The sequence below is a fragment of the Caretta caretta genome, chromosome 6, assembly GCF_965140235.1.
Source record: "Caretta caretta isolate rCarCar2 chromosome 6, rCarCar1.hap1, whole genome shotgun sequence".
NCBI lineage: Eukaryota > Metazoa > Chordata > Testudines > Cheloniidae > Caretta > Caretta caretta.
The window spans coordinates 40,820,381-40,842,711 of NC_134211.1; the positions used below are offsets into that span (position 1 = coordinate 40,820,381).

At 40.8% G+C, this 22,331-nt stretch overlaps 1 protein-coding gene across 4 annotated transcripts in view; it reads left to right on the top strand.

Moving 5' to 3' along the window:
* Nucleotides 1-5,571, top strand: part of DCDC1 (doublecortin domain containing 1) — a 418,164-nt gene extending 412,593 nt beyond the window's left edge. For all 4 annotated transcript variants that reach the window (XM_048854576.2, XM_048854579.2, XM_048854578.2 and 1 more), the window contains one exon: nt 2,906-5,571. The gene's annotated coding sequence lies outside the window, so the exon portion shown is untranslated. The remainder of the gene's footprint in view (nt 1-2,905) is intronic.
* The last annotated feature ends 16,760 nt before the right edge of the window (nt 5,572-22,331 follow it).

The window sequence follows — 22,331 nt, forward strand, 5'->3', positions numbered from 1 at the left end:
CTGCAGTTTTGGTGGATCCAGGCCTCATTTAGCCTTAGTCAACTCCTAAAGTAAAGATCACTTCAAAATCATATTATAATCCCCTTATGAAGGTACTGCAAAGTTACCATCTACAGATAAGAGGCAGAACTGAAAAAGTAGCTATGCGGCTTTGTTTTCTGTTAGCTGCATAGAGTTTGCAATTAGCATTAAAACACATCAAGACAGTTCCACTAGGTTTTTGGGTGGTTAAACCTCCAATTTTAATTGAACTGCCTTCAGCTGGTGATAAAAATCTGCCTTTTTAAAAGGTCATGCAAACTGCATAGTTTCTGTAGCATGTTAAATTCAACTTGAATTTGCATTATATGTAATAATATGGGGTGGGAGATTCATGGGTTTCATAGAAATATGTGTATTTGTCCATCCAAAATGTTAGGCTACTTAAGCCTCTTTCCCTCAGGATGTTCCTGTTTCTTTTCTTTTCCTTTCCTTTTTTTATTTTATTTTTCCATGTGTCTTTTAAAGCAGTCTTATTCTACTGCCTTCAGTCAAGTTAACATATAAGCAATAAGATACTAAGGAGACTTCTCTGGTCCAGCTCCTAACCTGCATAAGAGCTTCTGGTTGGCACACCTGAGAAGAGGGGGCAAAGGTATTCTAAAGCCCCGGTTGTTTTTCCCTTATACCTCTGGATTTCCAGGAGCCAGTTCAACACTGGCACGCTTAACTTGCACTGGCTTGTAAAGGTTCATATGGGCAATAACGCTGGCCAGGGATCACCAGACATACCCCCTTGCAAACTGTATGCCAGAGAAGGAGAAAACAGGAAGGAGTGAATTGGAGCCAGGATTTTTGTGCCTGCTGAACCTTTAGGGAAGCTTTATAATCACTTTAGTGATGCAAATATGCTATAGTACAACGAGGGATCTGGCCTGTTCGAACCCCTTCTTCTCCCGAACATGCACAATAGTATGTGCTTATAAATCAATCTTTTATTGCTCTCCTAAAAGAACTAAATAAATAAAACTATTTTGTTTTTTAAAAAGAATGTTAGCCACAAGTAATGTTGTATTCTTGAAAGATCTAAAATCCTTCCTGTCATGAGATAATTACCAGGCATTCTTATATTCACAGGTAAGCTATTGTATGGAAAAATGTTGAAGCAAAAGTTTTTAAAAAATCTTACTAATGTGAAAGAGATTATGAATTTTAATAAACTAAATATTTCAAGTGAATATGCAGGAGAAAGGCAACCTTTCAATGTTACCTTTCAGTCTTCTGCATAAAACTGTGACCAATTTAGGGGAAAGGTAAGCCTAGCAAATTAAAATCAATAAAAAGGGGAGGCACTTCTCTGGTTTGCGTTTTGGAGTAACTGAGGGAAGAGCTATTAATGCAGATTAGCACCCACTTTTGCCTAACCCAACAAAGCAGACAAATTGCAGTGACCTCGCAAGACAGAGGTCTGAATGTTTTATAATAATAAATCAGTCCCTTAGTATACACATTTCCTGTTTCATAAATCAGGGATTAAATTATATGGTCTCACAGTTCTGATTCATTTGACATCTGTCTATAAGTACACTGGACTGCTGCAGTTTTGGCTGGTGATGTCACATATAGGTAAGCCAGGGACACCAATGAATTTCTTGTCCTCAAAAATCCTAGCTTCATTCCTGCTTACAATAATATTCAAAAAGAACAATAAGTACCCAATATAACAGTTAAGCGACACAGCGTCAAACTCACAGACAGAGCTGAGCATGCAGATGAAGCACAGCAAATTTATGGGGCTCTTCATTTTGCCATAAGGATGAAGAAGCGGTTATTCACCTGTGCACTTTTGCAGACTTTTGCCACAGACAATGGTAGTGTTCTGAGTAAAGAAAGAGAATATTGTGAAATTTGGGGAAAAAGACAATCAAATTTGCCAAAATTATTTGAGTTCTCAAAATTAAGCATCTTGTTGCTCAGCAAATTTTTGAGAAACTCAGCAAAACCTTTTGTTTTTGCTTTCTCTGCCCCACAAATTAAAAAAAACAGCTGTCCAACTGGACGCAACCTACATTGAATTTGAAGGGAGGAACCCACATTTCAGGGGAGAATAGTGTAGAGGAGGCCAGGAGACCAGTGTATGTGTACATGGTTAGAATTCTACCTGCAGTTACAGCATCTCTGTAAGCAGTTCCTTTAATAAAGAGCGAGTTTAGTTTTAGAAACATGGAGTCTCCTCCTGCTACTACCCTGGACCCAGTACAGGAAATACAACTCATGTCACAGAGCATAGCTTCTATGCCACCCAGGGATTCCCCCAGCATAAGGAAAAACCCCAGATAGGTGGTGAAGCTGATTTTTACTGCCACTTTGCACTGCTGGAAGAATCCGAGAGTTTTTAAGTTGTCACTTGTTTAAAAAAAAACAACAACAAAACCCATCTCTAAGTTGTAGCACCATATCATTAAAGATCACTAAAGCTTTTCTTGACTGTTTCTGTCTCTTCTTTTTATGTCTGCCTTTTTCTTGCTAACAGTAAAGTCTGATGTTAATGGAAAAACCATTAAAAAAAACCCCTATTATCCTATGAAGAAAAAGTGAGTGCACTCAAGTGTAAAAGGAAGACTTATCGATCAATTTTCAGCTAAACTTTGCTTGTCTGACACTTCGCAGTAGAGGAATGTGTTTTTATTGCATGACCAGGTAGTTCAGATTTCCGGTCATTCTTAGTAAAGACCCTTTTTATAACATTGATAAAATTTTATCACAGAGCTATGAAAACAAAATTAGATTTCATAACTCACATCAGACCTTAAAAGAACTGCTTCTATAAATTTTTAAAACATCATATTTAATATACCTATTCTGAAAAAAATATATTTTAATTTGATTGCAAGTTTTACTGAAATTCTCTTTTATTTTTTCCCAGAAGGGAGGAATTGCTTTGGCTGTCAGTAAGCAAATGACTCCAGAAGAACGGTGAAAAAATGTCGTCAGCAAATTATCTTTATTTATTTCAAGTTGACTGCAATCTACTGGCGTACTCTTCTGAACAATTAATCTGATGTGACATAAAATGCATTTAAAAAATGCTGCATTCTGACGGCTGATCGCCTGTATACAATGCACAGAGCTTGGGAAATCAGTTACAGTGCTTGTGCATGCATGTGCAGTAACTGCTTTCCAAAAGTGCATGGCAATGTGTGCTCCATATCTAAGGAAATAATTAAGTATTGTGACTGTTGGCTATGTAAATTCCATAACTTTCAGAATTAGTCCACAGTATTGAGGGACTGGATAATTAAAATGAATTTTCAGAATCTATTCTTGCAAAGGCTGTCTGCAGTGATTTTGTGTTTGAAGGAAATAGTTGCAGGGATCTATTCTAAAATACATATATGTAATTTGGAGAACAATCCTCAGTAAGAAAAATAGCTTTAGCATATGAATATAGGTGAAGTAATTCACATTGAATTGATTAAGAATCATAATTAAACTTGTTTCTAAAGATATCTGTTTTTGTAATGTTCTAAAGTCCACTTTTTTATCAGGAATGATCTAAAAATAAACTGTGTTCTTCAGCTTCTGCACTGGTTCCTTGCAGAAATGAACAGCAGCAGAAAAAAGTGGCAGGCAAAACATTTCACACATCATAATCTTCACAGGTATCCCAAGTTCTTTGAAAGTGCTACTCCATGAGCTATACAATCATATTTGCTTGTTGTGCTTCTGCAGACAAGTTACCACCATTTTTAATGCCTAAAAGACTGTCACTATTTTTGGCAGAAAATCTTTATTAGGTGGAAAAGAGCCTAATGTTGAACATACACACACAAAAAGCCTTCACCTGAAGCAGACACATAGTATACTAAAGAGAAAATTAATTACAGAGCAAACCAGTGGAAAATTGTTCTTACCAAAAGAAAGAAGCTTAATTAAGAGCCTACTCCAACACTTACTGAAGTTAATGGTAGCCTTTCCATTGACTTCAGAGGATATTGCGTAAGATCCTAAGTTAATATTCTTGCTATTGTAAAGTCATTTATTGTAGCTTTACGCTATCTCTTTCACCAAAGCTAACAACCTACTGCTTTGGCCTTTTGGAGGGAGCATGGCAGGGGGTCTAACTATGAGATAGGTGGAGACAAAGGGCTTGGCTACACTTGCAAGTTAGAGCGCATTAAAGCAGCTCTGGGAGCCCTAGCTCACTATCCGTCCACACTGGCAAGGCACGTAGATCACTCTGACTTCACAGCTAGAGCGCTCCTAGTACTCCACCTCAGCGAGAAGATTAACACTTCTTGCATCTTGGCTGAAATGCCCGGGTGTCAGTGTGAATGAGGTGTTGTATTACTGTGCTCTGATCAGCCTCCAGAAACATCCCATAATCCCCTTAAATCAAGTGGCCACTCTTCTCATTGTTTTGAACTTGCTGTAGGAATGCGGATATGCCCTTTGGAAGCTCCGTTTCTGACAGCCGGCATGCTTATCTGCTCCGAGACAAAGCAACCATTACCGTGGAATGCTGTGTGAGAGAGAGAGAGGCGGGGGGACAGGGGGGTCTGCTGCTATCTGAACTTACAAGATAGCATGCTGACATGCTCTCAGCCCCCCAAAAACCCACTCTCTCTCCCCCCACATACACACAACACACTCCCTGTCACACTCCACCCCACCCATTTGAAAAGCACGTTGCAGCCACTTGTATGCTGGGATAGCTACCACAATGCACTGCTCTCTGTGGCCACTGCAAGAGCTGCTAATGTAGCCATGCCAGTGTGCTTGTAGCTGTCAGTGTGGACAGACTGCAGCGCTTTCCCTACTGCGCTCTATGAAGGCTGGTTTAACTCAAAGCGCGCTACATCTGCAAGTGTAGCCATGCCCTAAGACAGATTTGCTGGTCAGAATAAGAGTCACAAGATAGCAGTAACTAAACATAGGCAGACACTTACCTTAGATGGCTAGATCTTGTCCAGTGATGATCATAGATCAGGCTTGATAAAAATGGGTCAGTTTGCTGGATAGTTCTGTCTGATCAAATGTAATTTCTACTACTTTTGTACTATTTAACAGATGACATTGTTGCTAACATTCACTGAGACAGCTTTATGAGGCTCAGTGGTACTCTGTTTGCTCTTATTTAAACATGTTATTGTCTTATACTAATTTAGCCAAAGATTAAAGTTAATCAGTAAAGATTTCAGTGTATTCTTGCTTAGACAGTTACAAAATAAAATTCAGTAGTCTTATAAGAAATTATCCATCATCATAATTTCTAATTACAGATCTAAGGGCAGATCTTCACCTGATGTAACTTGTTAAAGCTCCAGTGAAGTCACCTATACTATTACTGTAAACCTTGTAATAAAATCAAATATATTTAAATCAGATTTTTAATCACTTTGGTTGGCTGTTTCCCGGGATTAGGTTTCTCTCTTTCTTCCAGGTATTCAAGGTTCTTTTTCTCAGGTTCCTCTTCAGACTTCTCTGTCTTCTCTCCAGATCATCTCTGCTGTTAAATGACAGGTTTCAGAGTAGCAGCCGTGTTAGTCTGTATTCGCAAAAAGAAAAGGAGTACTAGTGGCACCTTAGAGACTAACAAATTTATTTGAGGATAAGCTTGAAGTGAGCGGTAGCTCACGAAAACTTATGCTCAAATAAATTGGTTAGTCTCTAAGGTGCCACTAGTACTCCTTTTCTTTCTGCTGTTAAAGCATCTCTTTTAAGGCCGATATTCATACCCTATGTTTTCTTCCAAGACCCTTCTGCCTCTACCAACCTTCTGTTGGTCACACTAATTTTCTTCCCAGAATTGCAGCTTGTCACATTTCTATGCCAAAGCCACATTTTCAAAACTAGGTGAAGCCTGGAGCTGTACGTGGGTTTCTCTGCCAAAAAAGAGTGGAATTTCACAGGTACTTTTGAGAATAAAATTGAGCCAAGTGTGTGGTGTTCTGACTGGTTATGATGGTGCCAATGGTTTACTATTATAATTTTTGGAAAGTATTCAGGCTATTATGTAAGATATCCGTGTTCACATAGAGAATCATCAAGAGATGCAACTCTAGGGTTAAACTTCTAACCTACATAGTTCATGTTCTTATTCAAAGGTATATTTGAAATTTGTTCTCCAACAGATTTAATTATGAGCTAAATTCTGCTGGTTAGGCACAGCCTGTTCCAGGCTTCTTCCCAGAATTCCCAGTTGTCCTAGGGGAAGGGAATTGTTAGATCCCTTTGAGCTGTGCAGCATATTCTTTCCCTTCTTGTGTGTGGCTGACCAGCATTATTGGCTGGCATGTTGTGGGGCAGAGCCATGGCCATACCAACTCCCCATCACTAGTTGCTCCAAGCAACATAGGTGAACAACTTGAGAACAGCTCGTGATTCTGGATTACCTTTATCCAGGTAATGCAATGTAGGTGAGTCCTTATTTTTCACCCCACTGCATGCCCATGTAAGCATGACCATGATCCAGCTTCATATTTGAAGGATAGCATATGTAAAGGTAAGAACTAGCATTAGAGTTAGGCCAAAACTGGAACTTCAAATCCAAATCCCTTCGAAGTCTTGGTGATCAAATTCATCCCTTCATCTTTGATTCCAGTTAGGAGCCCATTTTCCAGTTTAGATTTTATCAGAATCCTGCAAAAATAGCTACATTTTTCTTTCTTCCTCAGGCTGATTCTGTGATATTTCCACCACCTAAGTCATGAGAGGACAGTGTTGAAGGTTTTGGCATCATTGTAAATCCTAGCCTTGAACCCAAATCTTGAACTATACCATGAGTGAAATCCTGGCTCCACTGAAATCAATGGGACTTTTGTCATTGACAAAGGAGCCAGGATTTTGACCCATATACCTAATCCAGATTCCAACTCAAACACTTCCTGCACACATCTCTGATTAGGATAATTAAACAGACAGACATGTAATTGTTTCAGGAGTCTAGGTGCTGCAGTGGGATAGTGTATTAGCTTTTCATCTCTGGAGAACAGAGTTCAAAATCTATTAAAGGTTGCAAACAAAAATGAATTGGGTTACATAGTTTGGCAAAATTACATGAGTAGCAGGCTCTACTTAAAAGAACTCTGGGAGTGGAAAAAAGACAAGGTGCTTCGGCAAAGCTGTGGCAAAGTTTAAACAGTAATTGCCAACCCCATCTTAAATTCTGGTTAATATCAGTTGTCACTTTCATAAGTATTAAATTAATTTTTAAAGCAAATTCTTCTGTATGTTTCCTCCATGAAAACAATGTGGGTTTTGATTCTGCCACACTTACACTGAGTGGCAGAATTGAAACCTACTCACCATCTTGGTTGTTATAAACTGATTTTGAAAACAGACTTGCACTGCAACAGAGGAAGAATAGCCTCATTGCTTCCTTATAAGACATTTTTGGTGCATTCTGGTTGAGTAATTTTTAGGATAGGTCTGATATAGCTTTCATAGAATCATAGAATCATAGAATATCAGGGTTGGAAGGGACCCCAGAAGGTCATCTAGTCCAACCCCCTGCTCAAAGCAGGACCAATTCCCAGTTAAATTTCCTGAGTATGTAAAAGCTTTGGCTAAAGACTATAGCTCTTCTGATTTTGTTATTTAGTGTGATCTAAACAGACATAAGTCAATAGGTAAGAAATGTCATGTTTTCATTAAAATTGTTTGATCTCATTAGTTTAGATTATGGTTAAAATATAGAGGATATACTAGTAAAATCAATCAAAGGGGAACAAATAAGAAGTGCTTGTAAAGTCACTTGGATTCCTAACATGCTAGATCTCATAATTGGAGGTACTTACAGAGAAATAATTTCCTACAGAAAAATGCTAAAACCAGGCTCACAGTGTTCTATGGTGCAGAGGGCAGCAAGTGGACACTGAGCTAGATTCTGACTTTTCTCATACACCAGTGAAACCTCATTAAAGTTCATGGAGTTACTCTAGTGTAACTGCGCAGAATCTGGCCCAGAATCTGCGCAGAATCTGGTTTTTAATTTGTTTGGTTTTAAACCTTTACTGAAAGAGGATGGTTCTAATACAAAGACTCTCCACAATGAAATATAATCTTGATTACCCAAAGGACTAGTGAATATGATAGGCAAAATATTTCCTGAAGTGTTTTCCTTTTGCAAAACCTCCAAGCTTAAAATCAGGCAATATATTATCTATAAAGGATGAGCGGGAATATGACTTTGGATTTGGATTTATTTATATACTTCTCCTTCCAAAATTTTCCCAGTTCCTCATTTGTATTCATTACAAGATTTTGCTTATAAGTATCCTCTGATGTACGAGCGATAGTTCTATAGAAGATAGAGGAATTAAAAATGCATTTCAGTTTGGACCCTAAATGAGATGTTGGGAAAATATTTAGATCCAAAACCTGCCCTAAAATGTTGGCACAATGAAAACCCACTGAAATCATTGGGAGTCTCATATGCATAACCAAGAGCATAATTTGACCCTTAATTTAAAAAAATATTTTCTAATTTATTCACATCACTTAACTGAAAGTAATTAAGGCCCAAATTCAGGACACCATTCCTACTAAGGAAAAAACATAAGTACATACTTCAACATGATTTAAGACAAGTTAAGCAGGTGCTTATATGCTTTCTTGAACCAGAGTCTAAACACTCAATTCTTTGTGTTAATTGATCACTTACATTTTTATACTTTTTATTTTATAAACCATACATATTGTAGTATGATAAACCATACATAGTATTTGCTCCTTGATGAATGAAAGATATTGAAATACATCATTTGACCCTTACTCACACAAATAGTTCTTACTTACGTGTACAGTTACATCGAAATCCATAAGATATTAGAGGAAAAGGCCCTTCTCATGTGAGCAAAATATTTCAGGGCTGGGTCCAATACTATTAATGAATGAATGACTATTGTATTGGGGTGATATTTTTGATACCTTACAATGTATGTTTTGTGTAGCTCTGTAGAATCCCTTCTATATTTATTGCAAAATCTAAAAATAGATCTGTATTTGCAGTATTTCTTTGTTTTTGCAAATATTGTATAGGATAGATTATTTTAATTCAACTTTCAAGTGTAATAATTTTGTTACCAAATTGAATTCTGTGTTTTTGTTATATCTTGATTACATGATTATCATCAGTGATTAAATCTGTCATGAATGTAGCAGTTATTTCAGTGGTGTTGTTGGTAGTTTGTATCCTTTATGTATTTAAACATATCTGATGTTCCTTTTGAGATGGAGTGTTGGAAGGCTTAATTAATTGGTAAAGCACTTTGAGATCCTCAGATGAGAAAGAGCTGTGTAAGAATCCAATCTGACTCTCACTGATTTCAGTGGAAGTTGGATCATGTCCTAAATGCAAATTATACAATATTTATGAAATGAAAGTAAGGCAAAGTGGCAGATTGAGCAAAAGGACTAATATCTGGAACCTTAGGCCCATTCAACAGTAAAATCAGTTTAGTAATGTCAGCCTAGGGCAGGGGTGGGAAAACTATGGCCCAGAGGCTGCATCCAGTCCTTCAGACATTTTAATCTGGCCCTCAAGCTCGCGCCAGGGAGCAGGGTCGGGGGCTTGCCCTGCTCCGCACGTGCTGTGGCTCCATGCAGCTCCTGGAAGCAATGGCATGTCCCCCCTCTGGCTCCTACATGTAGGGGCATCCAGGGGGCTCCACAGGCTGCCACCGCCCCAAGTACTGCCTCTGCAGCTCCCATTGGCCAGGAACCACAGCCAATGGAAGCTGTGGGGGCGGTGCCTGCAGACAGGGCAGCGTGCAGAGCTGCCTGGCCACACCTCCATGGAGGGGAGCAGAGGGGGGACATACTGCTGCTTCCGGGAGCTGCTTAAGGTAAGTGCCACCTGGAACCTGCACTCCTGACCCTCTCCCACACCCCAGCTTCCTGCCCCAGCCCTGATCCCTCTCCTGCCCTCTGAACCCCTCGGTCCCAGCCCAGAGCACCCTCCAGCACCCCCAACCCCTCATCCCCAGCCCCACCCCAGAGCCCGTACCCACCCTGCTCCCCCAAATCCCTGCCCCAAACCTGGAGCCCCCTCCCACACCCTGAACTCCTCATTTCTGGCCCCATCCCAGAGCCCGCACCCCCAGCTGGAGCCCTCACCCCCTCCCTCACCCAACCCCCAATTTCATGAGCATTCGTAGCCCACCATACAATTTCCATACCCAGATTCGGCCCTCGGGCCAAAAAGTTTGCCCAACCCTGGCCTAAAGCATGATCATGAAGTCTTTTTGTAACATAAACTATCTCAATTGCCTTCCATGATACAGGCCCTGACACAGGAAAACATTCTTTTACAGGAAAGCATTTAAATATGTGTTTACGTTCAATTGAGCCAATGAGGTATAAGCACATGCTTGAAGTTAAACGTACGCCTAAGTGCTTTCCTTAATAAGGATGGACTTAATCATGTGTTTGTGCTTTTCTGACCAGGTCCTTGCACCCCAATCCCACAAAGATGTATGTATCTAATTAAATTTACATACAATGGACCTGATCCAATGCCCATTGAAGTCAATGGATGTCGATCCACCTGCTTTAGTAAGCTTTGGATCAAGTCCTATGAGTAGTCTCACTGAAGTCAACTCAGTGTGTAAAGGTAAGCACATGCATAAGTATTTGCAGGACTGAGGCCTTAGTTTGTAAACTGGGTCATGAGTGAAATGAATTTGACAGTCACCCTACTTCCCAACTAATATTTGTGCACATCTCAAAGGCCCACATATACACTAATTTGGCATGATTGGCAGCTCCTGCTGGGAAAGCAGAAGTACTAAAATAAAGGGGGCATTATAGTTCAGAAAAGAGCGTTTGGGCAGAAATATTTGGGGGATCTCCTACAGGATCTGCTCACACTGTATTTGGCCTCAGTCCACCCATTTTGTGAGCACTACAATTCACTCAAAACATTAAATGGAAAAAAGTCCCATTAGAAGAAAAAAGAGGGTGCGAGGCTTGGCTTCCTGGGCCTCTTCCTTCTCCTACTTAAAGCATAAAAGCTTCACTCACCAGGTTCACAAATAGCTTGAACCTGCTCTGATAATTCCACCTACTCTGATTTAGTCTCTGATTCTGTAGCTGTCTTCCGCAAGGAAGTGTGAAATTCTCAACATAATGGGACATATTGTTTAATACATCTAAAAGGAACACTTAGAAGTTCTTCATTTTATTCTGTCTGTACAATAGTATTTAATCTTGCGCTGTAGATGAAAACTTGCTTCAGATCAGAACTGTGACTCAATTTGTCAGGAGAGAAAAGGAGAGCAAGCTCTTGGTTACAGACCTGATTCCCAGAGGTTGGCAATTTGCACTAATTCCTTGTGAAACCTTTGTTTCTGTAGATGGAGACATTAGTTACAGTGGTGTCTGAAGCCAGCTGGAATAGCTTCTTTAACTCACTTTGGATCCAAGCCTGAGAGACGCTGTAGACTGAAAGTTCTCAGCATCTTGCAGGATTGGGCCCTGAATAAGGCCAAGATGGAAGAAATTGGTGGGACATAAGCTGCTTTTACTTTTATCGTAATACTTTTTAGGTAAGATTCCCTCTTTGTACTGATTTGAGAATTACTGCTGTAATTACAAAGATGGGAAATGTACTTCTACATTCCTTAAATTTATCAAATCAAGGAGGAAGGAAGTAAAATACATGCATAGTACATATAAATATTTTAACATATGGTGTCAGTGAACAGCCTTTGTTTCTCTAATGTTTTGTTTCTACATCAACACACACACACAATGCCAAGAACACTTAGAGCCCCAGAGTTCAATTCTGTGACACCAGTCTTTCTTTGAGTCCTTTAGATACAGAATAATGATCATTATGGATTTTTCCTCTACGCAGAGATCTGAAAGTCACCATGGAAAACACACAAGAATAGCCTATGATGTTGGTACAGAGAAATGTGACTTCTAAGTCAAGAAAGAAAGCATTCTTGTGAGATAGTGTGAATCTTATTTCACTGGCATGCAGTGAATATTGAAGCTCAGCCATGCCCTGCCTCAACCCCTCAGAAGGCTATTGTGGCATTTAAATGACCCGTCACACTTAATTGTCAATTTTAATTTTTGTTATTTGTATTTATTATTATTGTAATACCTAAAGGCCCCAGCTGAGATATGAGGGCCCCATTTTGCTGGCCAGTACAATATATTTCACTGAAAGACATCAGTGTCTCCCACTATTTGAAATCATAAGAACAGCCATACTGGGTCAGACCAATTGTCCATCTAGCCCAGTATCCTATCTTCTGGTAGTGGACAATGCCAGATGCTTCAGAGGGAATGAACAGAACAGGCAATCATTGAGTGATACATCCCTGTCGTCCAGTCCCAGCTTCTGGCAATCAGAGGTCATGGTCACCCAGAGGATGGGGTTGCATCCCTGACCATCTTGGCTAACTTATCTAATTCTTTTTTTAACCCCATTATAGTTTGGCCTTCACAAAATCCCCTGGCAATGAGTTCCACAGGTTAACTGTGCATTGTGTGAAGAAGTACTTCCTTCAGTTTGTTTTAAACCTGCTGCCCATTAATTTCATCAGGTGACCCCTGGTTCAGTCAGGGAATCAAATACATACACTAGTGCTATGAGGTTGTTTATCAAATTATCACTTCTCTTCAACACTTTTTTTTAAAATCCTCTTACTATTTGTATTTTGAACCATTTGTCTGTTTTAGGGCTTGGTCCTGTAAATGCTGCCATGCAACTCCCATTGAAGTCACTGGGATTTCCACACACAGAGGGTTTGCAGGAATAAGTCCTTTATCTGAGTAATGATGTTTTTGAGTATTTTTATAATATTTTTATTGTACTATATCTTATTTTTATTGATGATCTACAATGTCCTGAGCACTTAAATAAGTGGGTAGAGGAGGGGATGTTTATACACGAAATTATTATTTATTTATTGGATCCCCAACTCCCCAGATTAGAAGTCAGTTGAATTATTTTCCAAACTGATCCGTACAAAATCATTAGCTAGAGTTTACAGTAGTAGAGATGTGTACTAATCAAAAGTACTTTAATCACTTCTCCTTTTTGTTCAGCCCATTATTCCCAGTTATACCAACTAATGTGTAGGGAGAGTGAAAACCAGAGCCTGGAAAAAGAAAGAAAAAATTATAATGAAGATATAAATACAGCACTCTATTGTATATATCCACTACTGCTAACTTAGCTAGTTAGGGTTTATTCTACCCTAATATATAGCACAGACTTCCCTTTAGCTCGGAAAACACATTTTGCTTTGTGTAACAGAATCCCCTTAAAAACTGGAAGATTAAATTACAAGGGAAGAAGTTAATTAACTTAAGCTAGTTTTGCAAACCCAGAAAGACCATATGAAACACTCAAAAAATCTCATTCCCCCCAGTCAGATTTTGGCTACCCCTTTCACACTCTTATAACCCCACAAAAGGAAATGTTACTCAAAATGTATGCAGGGCAGTTTTGGAGCATCTTTCAGTCTGCAAAGTAAAAACTGCAAACTATACATCTTTCCATGTAAGCTTTGTTTTTCTTTAAAATTAAAAAAAGAAAAATGGAATAATAAAAAGTTATAGAATTGTTGAACCAACACATCCTAGTAAATGCAAAGTTATGACTGACAGTCACTCCTTAATTGACACAAGTGGGCTATTATAGCTTACCCCATATAGTGGTTTGAGTTAACCACTTCACTTTGCTTTCCAATCCTTCGTCTATCTTCCTTGCCAGAAGGATTCAATAATATCCTAAATTGGCCTTGATTTGTTTAAAATGTCAATCGTACCACTAGGTGGAGTCTTAGTTCATGTATGTGCTAAATGTCTCACCAGCTGAATTCTGCTACCTTCAATGGTCTTTTGAGTTTAGGTCCTAAACATTATTCGGACCCGAATTCCGACATACTAAAGTAGAGGAGAAAGAGCTGGGCCACTCGACTTAAGACCGAAGCTGGATGAGATCCTTGGAGCTGGACTTCCCCGCTTTGGGGCACTGGGAAGGGGAATGGGAGTCCAATGTCACAACCACTCAAAACTTTGGGGTAGGGGCAGGAGTAGGGTGTTGGGAACCTCATCCTAAAGGGGCAACACGGAGAGGTCCTTGGGCATAAGGAAGGCAAGGGGGCCTTGTCGCCTGCAAATCCCAGCCTACGGGGATGTTTCCTGGGGCACGGAGGGGTCAGGAAGGGAGAGCAGGCTACTGACGGGTAGTTTAGTCTACACATAAGCGCCACTGCACACATTAGTACCGGGAAGCGCCCCCGGCTTAACAGCGGTCGGGCAGCGAGGAAGCTGCAGTTGCAACCCCTGGCCGCCGGGGGCCGCTGTGCCCTGGCAAGGGGCTGCTGGCCGAGGTCACAGCTCCTGGCTGTCAATGCGGGGCAGGTGGCTGCAAAGAGGAGCCCACCCCCTGCCCGCAGCATCTCCAGCTCCTCCGCCCCTGCCTCCCGCAGGGGGTTCAGGTATGTGGAGGGCCCTGGAGCTGGGGGCGGGGTCCGGGAGAGGGAGGAGCCACTGTGGCTGGAAGTGTGGAGGGAGGTGGGGGCAGCTGCAGGGGTTCCCAGCCTTACTGGGGGTGGGGGAGGGAATTTAACCTACTAGGGGCATATGGAGGGGGGCTCATGGCATTGGGAGGAACTGGGTCCCTGTGGCTTTGCTGGCAGAGTTGTTTTACTGGAGCCGTCTCTGGTGTAACCCCACCGAAGGCAAGCTTTAGCTCAGGTCACATTTTGCTCCACGTCCATTGAGAGCCACCAGGACAATGGCTGTTTCCCCCACTTTATGGGTAGGGCGGTTAGGCCTTTCCCCCCAAAAAAACAACTGTGTGAAAGGGAAGCTGAGACAACTCCTTCCCTGGCACCATCCTCCCTCTCTCCCAGACCTACAACAGCCTGTGCCGGTCTGGCCCTGAACAGTTTAGCTGGCAAAGAGAGAGCCTGGAGCTCTGTTACCTTTCTGGTGGAGCTATGCAGAACAGAGCTGAAATGAAGGCAGGAGCTCCTATGCAGATGGCCTTGGCCTTGGGATCTGCAGCCCACAGGGTCTGTTCCAGGCAGGTGAATCCCATTCCCTGATAGAACAATATGGGGAGAAATCATTCCACATTTTCTGCTGGATGGGCAATCTGGCTCATGGCCAGGAAATATGTTTCAGTAGTAGCTGTGTTCTAATTTTATTCCAAATGCAGTGGTTTCCGTCTCATTCAGAACTCCCCAGAAAGTGTTCTGCACAACGATTAGTGATTGCTAATGGCCATTAATATTTTTAAGTAGGTTCTTATTTGTCGCCTCTGGCTCACTTTATGGGTACTGAGATTCAAATGTATTGTTGGAACAGGGCAGGACAGGGATATAGGATAAAAATCCAATGCAGAGCTGATGTCTGATTTACAGGCCAAGTAATTTATCTTGGACATCTCGTTGCAGAGGTGAGCTTGTGCTGCTGGAATCTGGCAAAGCAGTAACTTGGTTTCTGAGTAAATTTCCTTTTACTCTTTTTAACCCCTTTCCAAATTGGTGATTAAACACATGCAATCACACTTACACACTCACATTGTTGATGTGGTTTTCAGCTTTTCCTGATGGAAGAGTTCATGAGCATTACAAGCATCCTAAATTATGTGACTGAGCTGTACACATTTTTGTAAACCCCTACAAATCTTGTGCCGCTTACTGACAGTTGTGCACTTGTAGGGAAAGTAGAATATTGAAATAGAGATTTAGATGTTGATCCCAGGGAAGAGTTTTGACTTTGCCCTCTCCATATTTAGGCAGACTATTCAGCCTTGAAAGTTGTATGAGTTATCAGTTTGTATATCAATAGACTCTCTAACTTCTAACTTGGTAGTTAAATTTTGAAGTCACTGTCAGATCTATATCTTGATTGTCTCGGAAGCATAAACATAGCTTCCCTAGTAGTTCATCTGGACACACAGCTGAAATCTGTTCCTTAGTCTGTGTCCAGTCCAGAGAAGCATGTAATGTACTTGAGAGTTTAACTAGCACCTCTATGTGCTGTAAAAGTGCAGAGTGCATAGTATGCATAACAGGTAAGTAGGTACTTCAGTGGGTTACTAATAAAGTAAAGATTTTATGGTTTAATACCCATCCTCTTCTGTTTACACCAAACTGACAATATGCATGTTCACATCTCAGTATATGGTTGCTGTACCATCTCTGTGACTTAGATGTGTTTTATATAGGAGATTAATTCCTTTACATATGGTGAAAAATGCAGAAGTTGCATTGTTTAGTGTTTACTCCAAATAATGGATGTGGAGCATAGATTGTGAACATGAGAATTGACCATATTAATGCATCAAACACACATTTTAGAAGAAGCGGCTTCCTTTCGAGTGGCTTGTGCCCTTCCTCCTGACATTGTTTTAGTACTTAAGAAAATAGAACAGGGGAGTTAGCCTCATGGGAATAACATCAGGGAAGTCAGTGTCTCCTGACATTCTAACATGGGTGAGGGTTCATTCTCTCCCACGTGCCTCCTCCATGGACTAGGACAGTGGTCTTGTTTCTGTTTAAAAATAGGTTTCAGAGTAGCAGCAGTGTTAGTCTGTATTCTCAAAAAGAAAAGGAGTACTTGTGGCACCTTAGAGACTAACCAATTTATTTGAGGAGATAATGTCACGGCAAACCTGGTGGCTGAACTTTGTGACTTTGTCCTCACCCACAACTATTTCACATTTGGGGACAATGTATACCTTCAAATCAGCGGCACTGCTATGGGTACTCGCATGGCCCCACAGTATGCCAACATTTTTATGGCTGACTTAGAACAACACTTCCTCAGCTCTCATCCCCTAATGCCCCTACTCTACTTGCGCTATATGGATGACATCTTCATCATCTGGACCCATGGAAAAGAAGCCCTTGAGGAATTCCACCAGGATTTCAACAATTTTCATCCCACCATCAACCTCAGCCTGGACCAGTCCACACAAGAGATCCACTTCCTGGACACTATGGTGCTAATAAGCAACGGTCACATAAACACCACCCTATACCAGAAACCTACTGACCGATATTCCTACCTACATGCCTCCAGCTTTCACCCAGACCACACCATACGATCCATTGTCTACAGCCAAGCTTTACGATACAACTGCATTTGCTCCAACCCCTCAGACAGAGACAAACACCTACAAGATCTCTATCAAGCATTCTTACAACTACAATACCCACCTGCTGAAGTGAAGAAACAGATTGACAGAGCCAGAAGATTACCCAGAAGTCACCTACTACAGGACAGGCCCAACAAAGAAAATAACAGAACGCCACTAGCCATCACCTTCAGCCCCCAAGTAAAACCTCTCCAATGCATCATCAAGGATCTACAACCTATCCTGAAGGATGACCCATCACTCTCTCAAATCTTGGGAGACAGGCCAGTCCTTGCCTATAGACAGCCCCCCAACCTGAAGCAAATACTCACCAGCAACCACACACCACACCACAGAACCACTAACCCAGGAACCTATCCTTGCAACAAAGCCCATTGCCAACTGTGTCCACATATCTATTCAGGGGACGCCATCATAGGGCCTAATCACATCAGCCACACTATCATTGGCTCGTTCACCTGCACATCTACCAATGTGATAGATGCCATCATGTGCCAGCAATGCCCCTCTGCCATGTACATTGGCCAGACTGGACAGTCTCTACGTAAAAGAATGAATGGACACAAATCAGATGTTAAGAATTATAACATTCATAAACCAGTCAGAGAACACTTCAATCTCTCTGGTCACTCAATCTCTGACCTAAAAGTCGCAATATTACAACAAAAAGACTTCAAAAACAGACTCCAACGAGAGACTGCTGAATTGGAATTAATTTGCAAACTGGATACAATTAACTTAGGCTTGAGACTGGGAGTGGATGAGTCATTACACAAAGTAAAACTATTTCCCCATGTTTATTCTCCCCCCCACACACGCACTGTTCCTCAGATGTTCTTGTTAACTGCTGGAAATGGCCCACTTTGATTATCACTACAAAAGGTTTTCTCTCCCCCCGCACTCCCCCCCCCCCCGCTCTCCTGCTGGTTATAGCTCATGTTAAGCTTGATCACTCTCCTTACAGTGTGTATGGTAACACCCATTTTTTCATGTTCTGTGTGTATATAAATCTCCTCACTGTATTTTCCACTGAATGCATCCGATGAAGTGAGCTGTAGCTCACGAAAGCTTAGGCTGAAATAAATTGGTTAGTCTCTAGGGTGCCATAAGTACTCCTTTTCTTTTTGTTTAAAAATAAGAATTCCAGATGGATAGGGAGGTGGCTTTCTTGTTCTCCATTGCTAGGGTAGCTGGTGAGGGCAGGAGCCTTTTCCAGAACAGTTTTTACTCAGCATCAGGGGGAGAAGAATAGTCTGCAGTGTGATGTGACCCTCTCTTTCTCCTTGCCTGTCAAATACAAAGCTATTAACCAGGGATAAGTGATGTCATCACACTGTATGGCTCCTTTAAAAATAATTCAACCAGGGAAGACATTCCTATTAGGCTCATTGGAATAACATCAGGGGATGAACCTGATGTCCTAGCTCCCCTGCTTTTGTGTGAGGGAAGAGGTTAAAAGTAATCCATTTAAATAGCATGCAGCATTACATTATTTGCAAGCCTCAGTGGTAACCGAATAAAGTTTCTGGTATTTCGTTATTTTTATACAACAGAAATACATTTGGTTTTTTGCTTATTTCTGATACGTATAATGGGTATTCATGTAAATAAAAACCCTGGACCAGATGATGTAAATGAGTATAATTTCACAGACTTTAAAGTAGCTTGCTGATTTAGATCAGCTGAGGATGTGGCCCTGTATGCCTGAAACCCATTTATAACATATTCTAAAGTATGAGGAAGAATGGACTTGTGAGAAGACACAGCACTAGGAGTCAGGTCACCTGGGTTCTATTCCCTACTCTGCCACTGACCTTGAATAAGATGCAGAACGTCTCTGTACTTCATCTGTAAAATGAGGATAATACTTCTCTACTTTACATGTGTGTTGTGAGTCATAAATCGGTATTTAAAGTAGACTAAGATCATTGGATGGAAGGTGCTATGCAAGTGCTTATTATAAAAGAAAACCCATTTCAAAACTAATTGCCAGATCCTGAGGTGATGTAAATCTGGTGTAGTTTCATTAGTCAATGGAGCTATGCCAATTTAGCTGAGGATCTGGCTGAGGATCTGACACACATTTTTTTGTGAGGTCTTGTATAGTTCAGCCTATGCAAGAATATTGAGGTTTGCGGATTGCAGAGACTGTGAAGGCTGCAGAGGGCCTGAAAATGTTACTTATTAATAGTTTCTATTTATAGAAAGCAAAGAAACCAGTGTTAAATTTTTCAAATGCCCAGTACATTTAAAGCTGAAGTAAATTTAATTCTGCTGGCTCCACATAAGTGAAATAGGTCACCATTTCCACTTTGGAGGTCTTGTTTCTTTGCTTTGATGGCATTGTTCAAAGCTTGAGAATGTAAATATTGTATACTACTTCATTTAACATTGTTTTACATTTACTTTTAAGCAAAAACAACCCCCCCCCCCAAAAAAAAAGAATCCCCAATGTGTCTGCAGGCTGCTCAGCACTGTTAAAACAGATTTGAGTTAAATTCAAATGTACTGACTTTGACCGTGTCACAACATGTAAAATTATATTTATTTACTCTGCGATGTGCTGGGTGACCCACTTATTTCTGTCCCACAATCATCCTGAGAGAGTTAATATTAAATGGAGAAGGGGATAAACACAGTCTGTGTCCAAAGATTTCATGGCTCTCCAAGGATTCTGTCCTTGTCAAATGTTCTATAGCTTCTGTACCTGGCTGACCTATTCTTGCTAGACTTGGTTTGGTGGAGGAAATTAGTCTGGCCCATGCCTTGTGTGCCTTCCAAAGAAAAGGCCTTGAGAAGATTTTATTTAATAACCCTCAACCCCCGTCCATAGCGGCTTCAGTACAGCCAGAAGTGGATTTGTGCAGCTGTGAAAGGTATTGTTTGATTTGCAAAAGATAATCCAGCTCAGAGATGGATTAATAATGGTACATCCCTTTAGCCCTAGGAGTGGCAGAGCAGTCTGCAGAGCCAATTCAACACCCCAGATTTGAAACCATGCCAGCCACACTCTATTGATGTGTTTACAATCCTTTGACTCTAGGCTTCTCACGCTTCAACCCACCTCTGGGCAGCTGGTGCTGATTCAAAGCCCTTTTGGTAACACTTTTGCCACAAAGTGCAGATGCCATTCAGTGATGTGTTGAATGTAGCCAGGTGCATAATGCAACATGAGAATTCTCTGATGCAGGATCTCTCTCCACTGCTTTCCTTTGTCCTTTTATAATTGATCAGGGTCTTTTAACCTCTGTGTCCAACAAAGGATGCCTGACAGTGGAGAAATGAAGATCATGTGAGTTACAGAAACTCTGGCTGTTATCAACGCAGAGTGCAGTTGAGGAAACCTATAAATATTATAGTAAGAGTGCAATCCTGACAGTTGCAGAGTGTCCTCAGGGGTCCTTAAGCTAGTGGAAGATGAAGTCATGCAGCACCCAACACAGTACAGCAGTGAGACATAAGTTTGCTATGGGCAGTGTGCCACACCCCTACCTTTTTCCAGGAACACAGATTGCTCTGAGACCTTGCTTGTAAACACCACCATGTAGTTTATTTACAGTGTTTTAATCCCTCTGCCAATACATATCAGTGTCTCTGTGATATTGTATTTGAATTTTTTAATCTCTTCTCTAAGAGGGGGTGGAGTAAGGTGTGTCCACTCAGAGAACTCCCTTTGTGAAGCGCTCTGAATCCTTTCTCTTCCTCCCCAGCATTCTTTCCTGGTTCCTTTTGTACATGTGCTCGACCCTCAGCACTCTGTCACAGTGACATTAAGTGATAAACAACCATAAACAAGGGAATCCAGTAGAAATCAAGATAAATGTTCTGCTCTGAGCAATAAGGCCAAAGAGCATAACCCAAGGCAAATGGTCCTCCAAGAGATTCTATTTTGGCCCCTTTTACATGAAGAAATTATAAGAAATGAGTCTATTTTTTTCTGCTCCTAGGGTGTACGTAAACATGTCCACTTAGCTTGATTCTGAATTTTAGGCTCTTGCAGCCATCCTGGCTATATTTTACCCCTCTTTGTTGTTCCTAGCCTCTCTCCCAACTTATTTTGATACTTCATTAAGGCTGTTTTGTCTACTTTTCTATCCTTGCACTGTTTGGGGAAAGTAACAGAAACAGTATTCCTACCCCACACCTTTGAAGATCTCCCCCAAACTTGTAAAGGGATGGGCTTGAGGCAAAGCAAAGCCATCACTTTGTCTTCTTGCATTCCCCGTTTTGTGTCCCTTTGTTTTGTTAGAACAAACTGCCTTTGATTTAGTAAGGTTGGTGTATTAGTGCATAATAGATTATCTGTCACCAAGCCAAATCAATCGTGGTTAACAGTGTCTCGACAGAGCATGTAGCTACTATCCTTGACTTGAGCTTGAAAATACCTGTTAGCAAGATCACCAGCAAAGCAGCTTCAAGCACCATATTTGTTTCTCTCTGATGATGATCATCTGCTGCAAGAATGTTCTCAGTTAGCCTTAATGTTTCCCCATACAGGATATCTATTTTCTCTGTGAACCAGCTAAATTGAACATTTTTAACATCACTTTGTGTGCACAAAAGAAGTCAGTTTCCTTAATAAAGATAAAATAAAAAATGGAAGGGCTATAAACCTTCATGCTTCAAGGCAAACGCTAACCTCTAACTTTCATTCTAAACAGGTTATTTCTTAACTTCCCACTTGAGGATTTCTTTAATCTTCATCTGAAGCTTCTAGTACTGACCATTGTTGGAGGGAAGATACTGAAGTAGGTTGACTACTGGTCTGATCAATTATAGCTGTTCATTTTCTGCTTTTATGCAATTTTTTCTTACACAGCTCTAGAAAATTTTAATAGCAATTTGAAAAAATGGTTACAGAAAAATATATATAGTATGGTGACACCTTGTGCTGTGATAGCTGCTGCATTCCAACCTGGAAATGGCTGCATTTCAGTAATGGAGGAAGTGTTCCTTGTACATCCCTTTTTCCTTCATGAGGATGTCTTGGGATTAATGGGATGGCTTTTCAAAATTGCCCAACCGTGGCCTAATTTTGCTCCCCTTGAAGACAATGGAAGTTTCCCCATTGACTTCAAGTGGGGGAAAATTAATACAGAGCTGAGCCCTTTTGAAAATCTCCACCCAGTGTTTGTAATCTAGGTAACAGGTACTAGATATATACACTGTAGTATTATTGGGCCAACTCCTGACATCCTTACTTACTTTTTTACTC